Source organism: Rousettus aegyptiacus, unplaced genomic scaffold, assembly GCF_014176215.1.
Source record: "Rousettus aegyptiacus isolate mRouAeg1 unplaced genomic scaffold, mRouAeg1.p scaffold_m13_p_8, whole genome shotgun sequence".
NCBI lineage: Eukaryota > Metazoa > Chordata > Mammalia > Chiroptera > Pteropodidae > Rousettus > Rousettus aegyptiacus.
In genome coordinates, this window is record NW_023416311.1 from 48042585 (window position 1) to 48052565 (window position 9981).

General features: G+C 30.8%; 1 non-coding gene across 1 annotated transcript; it reads right to left on the reverse strand.

The window, feature by feature from the left end:
- Positions 1-1969: 1969 nt before the first annotated feature.
- Positions 1970-2088, reverse strand: LOC118607264. Its single transcript, XR_004952746.1, has one exon. It is a non-coding gene; the product is annotated as a 5S ribosomal RNA (ribosomal RNA).
- Positions 2089-9981: the final 7893 nt, after the last annotated feature.

Here is a 9981-nt window from a genome sequence, read left to right on the forward strand (position 1 = left end):
TCTTATTTGACAACAAAGGAAGAGTTTTACATTGACTATTTTTAAAAAAATGTGTACACACATGACATGGTAAAACTCTATAATCAGAAACATAGTTGTTAACCTCAGAGGTTCGCATTTAAATTCCAGAATTCCACAGAGACAACAGAACATTTATTTGAAATGAACTGAGTCTGCACTTATTTCTGCAGGTTTTTAGACATATAGAAGTATCAAATATAAATTCGGTATTAATTAAAGGAAATAAGCCTAAAACATTTGGCAATTTTTACTCAGAGCAGTTGCCAGTTTGCATAGATCAACATATGCTGTATATTTCATATATAATTGATTTATTACAAAATTTACCAATAATGACTAACACTATTTTTTTTAAAGTTTACTTGTCCAAGTATCAGCAGTTTTAAAGATTAAATGCCATTACATATTATAATGCTGTGTACTTACTAATTTAATCCCAAGAAGCTTCTTGAGATATATTTCATATCACTGTCATTTCAAAATTTTAATTTCCAAATAATTTTCTTTTCTGTTGATGATTTGAAGCAATTATAGTTTGAAAATATTTAGTTCTTTTGTTTGATGAAGTGGAACAAAATGAGTTTTTATTCCAAATGTATAATTAAATGTCTAGCATTAAAGTGATGCCAAAGTGAATATTCCTCAGAATTCTAAATGGATAGAAACAGAGATCTATTTGCAACTGACTTCTGAATTTCCACAACAATCAATTCTGAGATACTGGTTATATCTGTTTATAGCATTAATGTTGCTTAGAAGATCTATCATCATAGCAAAACTATGCACTTTATATTTTCTACCCTGGGAATATTGTTCCTAAAAAGAGAATGTTAAAACAGAAAAAAAGGACTGAAAAATTAATTTATCTGGCTCTGTCAGAAATTAGAATCGAGACATAAATTTAGGTGTTATTAGTTCAGTAGGAAGTATAATACCAGACAAGCAGAATTAAGAAAGGAACGAAGGAAGGAAGAAGTCAGTAAGTAAGTGTGGAACTAATCTGCTACCACTTGGAGATTCTAAAGAGACTTCCGAAGGCTACAGAATTCCTGGTATCCAAGAGAGTCCATAGTAAAGCAGGCGAGGAAGGAAGAGAAAGCATTCACCCACCAACTTTTCTGATTTAAACAAGAGAATGATTATACTTCATAGCATGCCCTTCTGCAACTCCACCCCAAGGCACAGGCTACAACCAAGTTCTGAGAAGTTACAAACTTCTGTGGCAAAAAGAGAGCTTTGGGACATCCATGACTCCAGAGAGTGGTGCACGCTGGCACCCAAGCAAGCCTCTGTTATGTTTAGCCTACCTAAAATTAAAAGAAGCCCATGTAGAGTTGATCGTTATAGCAGTTACTTAACCAGAAAAAGTGCCAAAGCTGGAGACAGATGAGTTCAAGAGACAATGAAGTGGTATATGTATGAGAGGTGTTAAAAACAAAATCAGACTTCTTTATTCACACTTGAATTAAAATTTACAATTTATGATTGATTCATTAACCTGCAGATCAACCGAAAAGTGTGGCAGTAGCAATAGATCTGAGTAAATCGACACCTTAAAGTCAATTATGCACACTGTGTTGTTTTTATGGTGCTGATATTTGTTTAACTAGTAAAGACACTGGTCTGCCTTGAAGACGTATAGTACTTGACTAATAAGATATTTCTGAGCGATTTGACATTTTAAGATTGAAATAAGCTTAGATTTTTTAAGAAGTTTAATATTATAGACCATTTGAAATCACTTTGAAATTTTAAATGAAGAAAGTTTTTCAACTGTACTTTTATAAAATGTAAATTAGGTTTCTTTTTTTCAGATAAAAAGTTATTTTTTATTCAAAATAGTACTTGTACCTTCATACTACTGATACACAATTAAATATATGGATAAGAAATTGCTGTTTATAAAATCTAAAATAAAGTTTATGTATTTATTTCATTTATTTTTCAATGCCTACAGCACCTGGTATTCCAAGGTGGTCTCCCATCCAAGTACTAACCAGGCCCGACACTGCTTAGCTTCTGAGATCAGATGAGATCAGGCACGTTCAGGATGGCATAGCTGTAGACTAAAGTTTATTTTTTTAAGGTAACTCATTTTTTGCAGAAAAGAGTAAAAAAATAGCAAAGAAAGTAACTAAAATAAATACATTTACATTTTAGTTTTCATTTTGCATGCCAACTAATCTCTATAAATTTCAGAAATGGCACAGTCATATCATTGAAATTATGATAATTAATATTTAATAATATTAATTAATATTTCCATTTTATTTTGACTTTTTATAGACCTTAAATTTTCTTCAAATTTATCAATTGTGATTATACATAGTTTAATTCATATTTATATGCATATATTTTATATAAATATTGTTTGTGTTTTTATATGAATTTATACTTAAGTTTAGAAAGGACATATTTACAGAACCTAATTGGACTTCCTTCATCATCTTCATGAAAACTAGAACTTAAAATTCAGAGGGCAAATCAGACAATTGAGAGGATTACATGACAGTCTTCCAAAATTTTAAATCCTTATAGTGTTCACCAGAGTCATATTTTCTAAGATATTATTAATGACTAATTTTATTTTTCTTTAAAAAAATATTTTCTGACTATGCAGATTTTTGCTAAACAATGTCAAAGTTCAAGAGAAAAGATTAAGCACAGTATTGAAGCAAAAATTATTTGGTAAAATACTTCTAGTGTAAAAAAATACCAAAAATGAGAAAAGGAATTTAAACATGTTAAATATCAACATTCATAGATAATTTGGATAATTTCAAGCTCTCGAAATAAGCATATTAGAAAAACAATGATACATAATTTAGGTCAAATCTCTATAAGAGCACAAATAAATGGCTTTCTAACTGTTAATCGATATTACTAGTTCATTTAAATTTATGTAGAATCTTAAAGATAAACCATAACTGTACTCACACATATTTGAGTATCCTAGTTATTATGTAAGCAGACTCTACGCAAATAAATTTATTTGAACTCTAGGAAAAATACTAATCTCATAGTCCATTGACATTAAATTTCTATTTATTTAGATTATTTTAGATTTCTTAAAGCTTTGCCATCAGTCTGATCTGTAATTATATTTTAAACTTCATGCCATTCACATAACTTAAAAAATATATATTATATCAATAAATATAATAATTCATCAAAACTGATAAAACATATTTACAAAATTGCTTTTGATTTTATTTAATATCCTCTCACCTGAGATATGTTTTAATGTACTTTCCAAACATTCCATATGAAGTGTCTTTTCGATTCAATATGATATGAAAAAGACCAATTCTCTATGTAGATAATGATTAAACAGCAATCTCTACATTATGTAGAACTAACGTTTCCAAAATCAGTTCCTCAAAGAGAATAATGATGAAATATTACTTATTATTCTTGTCTCCAATATGGTTGAAATTTTATTTTAAACTAAAGATTTCAAATTGCCTATGTTCAAAACAAACAAAACAACCCCACTCTACCCCCAAATTCAAGCAGATGTATGCTACTGTGTAAGCAAGTTTCTAAATGTATTGTTTCTAACATGCTAAAGGAATGAACAAGAATCACAGACAAAGCCCAAATGAATGACAGTATTAGTTTAATATTGCAATACAGCCATTTAGAACTGAAGCAAAGAGGACACTTTAGTTTTGGGTACTTGACAGTTGAGAAAACCATCTTTTCTAAACACAACCCTATTGTACTGACAGTAATAGTACAGTTCTGTTGGCAAATTGTCTAAATTTGAGAATGCTATTTAAGAGACAGGCTTATTTGTTTTCATAAAATGAATGTAAATAACTAAAATATTTCTGGGTCTGTAGAAGGTCTAAAATTGAAAGCATTCAAAATACATTAAGTAATCCAAATTAAAATCATTCTTAAAAGCTAAAGCTTACAGTACATAAGGGGGTCAAGGAAAAATGTACCTGGATTCACAGTTGACCTGAGATTTGCAATACAAAATAAATTAACAAGAAAACTAATGAGATAAACCCTAGGGTAATGCTACTTGCTGGAACGAAAGAATACCATACTATAATCCCAGGGAGGGTCTCTGAAACTACACAGAAAATACAGTTAAAAGAAGGTGATAACTTATAGTAATGCTATCACTTGACACAGATTTGGTACATTTTACCCGTCATAATAGTATGTGGAAAACTAAGATGTTTGTCATTTAAACGATTTAACTGCTCTTCAATTTGAATAAAAAGAGCTTGAGAATTTTCCACTAGCTCTATTTCTCACACCTAAAATATAACCATTTGGCATTTGTCTTTAATCACTAGCTCTACCACAATCACATTTCTCTTTAATTGGGAAATGAATCTTATCAAATCAGTATTAAAGACAATGACATTTAATCCTTTTCTAGAAATCTGGCTTTTTGAATTTGTTTTCAAAACATGGCACTCTTTTTAAATATGTGTTTAAGTTTATATTTGCACTAATATTATGATACATTATTTCATAATTCACATATTACTAAGTAGTATGTTTGGTTAATTAAAAATTTTTTTAGATACTGAAAGATACGACATGTATATGCACTAGTATATGCAAGAGTAAATAGTGCATATAAATAAAAAATTGTGTAAATACCTGTGTTGTATCCCTGCCGCTTCCTCAACAACAGGGGGGAGGGAGATTAATAATTCCATCCTCTTTTTCTCAGTTATTGTTCAATGACTTTGTTTAGCATTTTTAAGAGTAATGGGTCAGTATATTATCAATTTTAAGAATTGCTGTTTAGTCTTCAGCTGTGCTACCTTGAATGTGCCCAGTCTCGTCTGATCTCAGAACCTAAGCAGGGTTGGACCTGGGTAGTACTTGGATGGGAGACCACCTTGAACTACTAGGTGCAGGTGCTGTAGGCATTAAAAAAAATAATAAAATGTTTTTAAAAATTTGCTCTTTATGTCCTAGACCATATTTCGGTTATAAATATTCCTTTTATCCATGACTGCACCCAACATTCTGCATGAAAATAATGATACAATATGATATAGTAAGTATACAACATCATTAGCTCATTTAATAAAACAATATTTTGTATAGCATTTAATCTGCTGAATAATTTATATTAAAGTATGGATCAATTATAAATGAATTAAGCATTATTAAGTCACAGTATCAGTAAGAAATACATTTACAATAGTTCAATAAAAGTATTTGTGAACAAAACCACAGCACTACCTGTTGTATAGGTGGTCATTTAGCATGATGAGCTCAACTGAACATGACAATCAAAACTTTCTTTACTTATTGTGACAGTGCACATAAGAGGCGAAAGAAAAACTTGCTGGTCTCCTGATTTTCCATGTTTTCTCATGGAACTGTACATGCCAGCGATCAGATGATATGTAGTATAGATGGGGGCAGGGGAATGCTTCAGCTAGGGACCCAATAGAGAAGTCTCTGCAAAATCTCAGCCAATAAGAAGACTTCGCATGAGAGGTGCCTGGGCTAGGGATTCCGATATGCTCCTGAGCATGACTCAGGAGTGTGGAGTACTTGATTGCAGCTCCCTCTAGGAAACCACATTCAAGAACTGTACACCAAAAGTGAGGAGGTGAGGGTAGCTTGCCTTCATGATTCCTGCCAGGCAAAGCCTAATTGCCTGTAGTTCAGCCTAGAAGATCACACATAGGATTTCAGACTAGAGAAGGACTTCTTAAAAACAAATTTCTTTTTTAATGACAAAGCATAAATCAGTTTATTCATTACATGAACATATTAAAAGCTAAAGTAACACAATTTTATGTTAAAATTAAACTATACTTTTTTCTGATAAATTGGCAATTTGTAATCCATTAAAATGTGTGGCCTCAAAAGAACATTATTTGTTAACCATTCCTACTGCTCAGAAAATTTTTACCTTATAAGTGGCAAATTCATGAGGCGAAACCAGAAACTCACTTCTCTAGTTTTTCTTGTGGTTATCATGTGAGCATAGGACCTAGACTCCTCCAACTTAGATTTATATTTTACTGAAGCAACTAAGACGGTTCTAATTTTGTCTTCTGCTCTTATGGCCAGTTACATACACAGAAAACTCTTCTAAAGAACATTAAAAACATAAATTTAAAATGAATTTGTAGCTGGATAAGAAAATAAGAAAACTTCAAAAGTCAAAAATCAATAGGTGAAAAAAGCATTGCTCAGGGAAATTAAAGACCTAAATAAATGTAAGAATATATCATGTTCATGACATGTCACACTCCATATTATAAAGATGATAATTTTTTTCACAATAATGTATTATATGTAATATGTAATTTCAATACAATCTCATTTTTCTTTTACGGTAATTATTTGATTATAAAGGTAACAGCAAAACGAAGACTCCAAAATAATTTTAAAAATCTTTAGGAAAAAGAACAAAGCTGGAAGACTTACACCATCAAATAGTAAGATGTTATAAAACTAGTAATTTCTAATGTAGCATTTATTTATTTATTCACAAGGAACTATATTCATATTTCATAAGTAACAGCATGTAAATTTGATTGGCACAAAGCATTAAAGCCATGAAGTGACTTACTTTTTCCTAAAAGTATATGTATATTATTCTTATCAAATGTGAAACTATTTCATTTGGTGGCATGCTTTACATATATTAAATACTGGTCTTGGGACAGTTTTATAAAACTACATGTGTTTTATAATGTCATTGGATATTCTTTTTAGGAAATAAAATAATCATAAATCAAAATTTGCAAAACATTTTTGTAAATTCATAACCATGTAGTAAGCAGATAGTTTACAATGAACAAGGATTATATATCAGGGGATGTGAGGCTCCCCAGCAAATAAACTGTTAGTGTAATTTATCAGTTAAGTTAATTAGTGGAAAATGCCATGAAGCATCAGTACATGTCCTACAAAGCATTTGGTAAAATTCCAAAGCCATTAATGTTGAAAACAAACAAATAATAATATCAGAATATAAATATAATTTCTCAGCTTACTAGAAAGTACTTCTCAGAAACTTAAAGTTAAGTAGGGAAGCATAGGATTAATTGGGCGTAGCTCATCTGCGTCTCAGAGTATGAGCTATATATTCCTTTCTGAAAAGAGGCTGTTCTATATGTGCTGAGTGGAAAAAATCAATGAGAGTTATGAGCCTAGCACATGAGACTAACAACATTATCTTTAATAGCATCAAGTTATTTTATTAATTCTTTCCCTAATTTATTCTTATTAATTCAAGGAATACTTATTGAAAATCCGCTTTTTGCAATATATTGCATCAAGTATGGGTGCAGATAAAAGATAAGTCAGATATAGAACTTGCTTTCCAACAGCTTTTGAAATTATTTTACTTGTGTTTTTGTTTCATAAGTACATACTGATGTCTACATTATATTTACATGCATTTTATTAGGTGAATTGTCTATGGAAATTTTAATATTCATTCATATGTATGTATGCATGTCTTTGTGTATGTGTTTGTATGTAGGTAAATAGGAATGGCATTGTTAAGTAAATTGACATACAAATCTAAAATTAAACTAACTTGTCTAAAACCATAAATATAGGTGTTATGTTTAAAAAATTAACTGGATAATTATTGTCATGTGTTTATAACCAATTATATTCATTAAAGAAATATATAAAAACATATTGTAAAACAGAGTAAGTATATAAACCTTATTTTGGTCAATTTTATTTGAAGCAAATGCTTGGCTTCTGAAGTTGAATAAAGTAATTCAATATTTTCTCATTATGACAATAAAGATAATATGTATGTTAAATTTAATGATACTTCCAGAATGCACAAATGACAAAATTTCTTAAGATTGCATGCTTATTATTATTACTTTATCAATCTGTCCCTTTGGGTGAATATTTTAACTTAATTTTGACCAAATTAAATGCCAGAAATAATATATTTCTTATGTTATTACCTACTAAAATCATAATGCTGATTTATTGCTGCGATCTTCTATTTAAAGCATGAACAAGAACTATTAAACTCTCATTCCAGAAGGGAAATTTTTTATTATTAACAGATGCATTCTAACTGGGGAGTCTCATGCTACCATAAAATATGAGTATTACTTAAGATGCATGTATTCATAACGTGTGTATTGGGACCAAGAGGTTCAGCTCTGGGCTCAGGCTGTATTCTTGGCTCCTGTTATAATCAACTCCCTAAGTGATTCTGCTCCCAGCATCCCCAGTGACCTGCCCATTGTTATATTTCTTCCTGTGTAAACACTGTTTTACCAGTGCAGATGAGTGCTCTCTCCTCCTCCCTACTTTACTCTAATAAAATCACCATTTTTCAAAAACAAGAGAACATTCATTTTTCCCGCCTCATTTTTCAAGTACCAAATCATGGCATTTCAAATTTTAAGTAAACAAAAAGTCAATTTTTCATAGTGACAGCAACTATACTGATGTATGAACTTGAAACACCAAATGACTTAATCCTGATGATATTTGAAGAAGCCTCTAGTATTTTTAAAACATGTCAAAATGATTTGTTTTGGCATTGTGTTATAGCCCTTGTTTATGTAAGTTCTTAATAGGCTATGTTTCATTATCAAGGGTAGGTCCTTGTTATAAATTAGATCCCATCTGCTAAAATTTCCTCATTAGAGGTTCAAAGGACAGATAATGCCATGTACTCCTTACTTAAATAAATCTCATAAGCTTGTAGGCTGCCCAATTGATTTACTGAAATCTTGGAAGCAGTACAAACAATGACAATCATAAAACTTCTATATATTTTTTTTAACCTTTAGAGTGAACTGCAGTGCAAGTATGTATGTCTAGACAATCTCCAAGATGAACAGAACCTGTTTTCTTGTCTGTATATCCTGAGAGAGAAAAATAAGTGTCAAAGCAATTGCCTTTTCATTTTTTTTTTCAGTCACAGAACCATAGGGATGTGTTTTGAGGAGAAAGTACTTGTAGCCTTCAACATAATGCTGTGCCCGTCCCCTGCACTGCATTGTGTGAGTGGACAGTGACAAATGAAAAGGGCTGTGAGAAGAAAGTTTTCACTTCGGATGTGAGGTTTCTACCTTTCAAGAGGGATTTCCTAGGAAGCCATGGCTTAAAGGTTTCAAAAATGTACTTATTAGTGTATTTTTTCATGACTGTAATAGAGTATAGTGACATAGTTCAGTGATTAAAAGATTAAGATCCAGAGTTAGAATGCACAATTGTGAAATCCTCCTTTAATCTTGTTTATCCTTGTGGGACTTGGAGGAGGAGCAACTCTTGAGCCTGAATTTAATGTTTGTATTGATGTATAATTGACATAAAATAACTGTACATATTTAAAATTTGTAATTTCTCACACACATGTTCAGACACCAGCAAATCTATCACAAGCAAGACAGTGAACGTATTCATGACACTCAAAAGTTTCCTTATGTGCTTTGTAATTGCTTCTCTCATCTTCTATACCTCATCCCCATTGGCCTAGGCAACCACTGCTCTCTCTGTTAATACAGATTAGTTTGTATTTTCTAAAATTCTTAATAAATGAAATTATACAGAAATAAAAAATATATACAAAAGATACAAATATGCGTATATTTGGAGGGTACTCGTGTGTCTTTCCCTAACTATAATTATTTCAAGAATTATTCGTGTTGTTTTGAGTATTATTATTTTTTTAAATTGCCGAATAGGATTCCATTGTGTAGATATGCCGCAATGTGTTTATCTATTCCCCTACTGATAAACATTTGCGTTGTTCCAAGTTTTTAGCTATATAAAAAGTTAGTATGAACATTCTTGTACAAGCCTTTCCAACAACATACTTTAAAAATATATATATATTGATTAAATATCTAGATTAACTGGATTATATAGCAAGCATACACTTAAGTTTTTTAGAAACTGCTATTTTCAAGAGTAGTTATAATATTTTACATTCCTACCAGAAAAGTCTGAGGGTTCCAGTTTCTCTACATC